This window comes from Myotis nattereri, assembly GCF_964212035.1.
Source record: "Myotis nattereri genome assembly, chromosome: 2".
NCBI classification, from domain to species: domain Eukaryota; kingdom Metazoa; phylum Chordata; class Mammalia; order Chiroptera; family Vespertilionidae; genus Myotis; species Myotis nattereri.
The window spans coordinates 162,811,705-162,813,106 of NC_138076.1; positions in this window are offsets into that span (position 1 = coordinate 162,811,705).

The window sequence follows — 1,402 nt, forward strand, 5'->3', positions numbered from 1 at the left end:
TTTTTTCTCTCTCCCTCCTGAGCCTCCGCTCTTCGCTTCTTTAAAAAAAAACAAAAACGAAGAAGAAGGAATTTTCAATAGTCCCACTTGTCAAGCGAAGACCATCTTTTAACCTTCAACAGCAGCGAAAGCCGTGTGAACTCTCGGTGAACCAAGATTGAAGTCATAAATCACGCGTACAAAGGCGGCTGCGGAGGCTGGCGCGGGCTGCTGCACCTTTAACGCTTTCTGGGGCTGACAGGCGGCGGCCCAGCTAAAGTTCACAGCGCCCGGGGAGGGCCCGCCCCCGCCCCCGCCCCCGCCTCCCCTCCCCCGCTCCCGCTCCCCTCCCCCAGCCGGCCCCAGCCCGGCCCCAGGCCGCCGCCGCCCGAGCCTCGCCGAGCCTCGCGGAGGAGGCCCCTTCGCCGCGCCAGCAGAGGCCAGGGGTGTGCATTTTCGCTCCGCAAGCCCGCTCCATGCTGATCGGTTACCCCCACCCCGCTGCTTGCAGTATTTAAACAGGCAACGGGGTCCACGCGGACACAATAATGTGGCTTGTTTTGTCTCTGGCATTTTCTGCAGGACCCCAGAGCTGGACCGCCCTCCCCGCCCTCCCCCAGACCCGGCACCCTTCCTCCCGTCTGCACGGGCCCCGCTGCGCAGGTCCTCGGGGTTCCGGCGGGATCCGAGTCATTGGAACCAGACACCTGGCGGAAACATGCCATATCACTAGAAGGATTTTCTTTCTCTTCGCCTTCTGTGCCTTCCTTCCTTCCTTCCTTCCTTTTTCCTAAGAGGGCTGCAGTTGGCTGCCTGTGTGAGCCGAGCAGCTGGGCGGGAGAGGAAAGCCGCCCCGCTCTCTCCCCTGGCCGAGGTCTCCCGCTCCCGCGCTGCAGCCGGACGCGCTTCCGTTCCTCGGCCTCTCGGCCTCCGGCTCCCATCGCTTTTTCCTCTCTCCACCATCTTCTCGGTTTAATTAAAGTTCAGCGACTCCACTTGCCTTTCCTTCCACTCTCGTTTTGTGTTTTGTTTGTTTTGTTTTTTTCTCGGAAAGCAGAAAGCAGACGGCCCAGCGGCCACCGGCCCGGCGGCCCCAGCACAGCCCGGGCCTGCCGCCGGTGGGGCCTCCCCTAGCCGGCCTCCCTCCGGCGACCGCCTCTGGACCGGCCCCTGCCGCTCCACCGTCCGGAAGGTGTGCAGCCGCTGGCCTGGGGGATCTGAACGCCGGGGCTGGGGTAAGAGTGTCCTGTCTGCCCCTGTACCCCAGGCTTGCTCCAGAGAGCTTGAAGGGTGTATACCCGGCCTCAGACAACCCGCTCCCCCAAACCCATGACCAACTAATCTATGACAAAAGCCCGTGATGGATTTGGTGTATGTTAATTCACAATGCCCTTTCCTCCAGAATTTAACTATAAGTTAATAC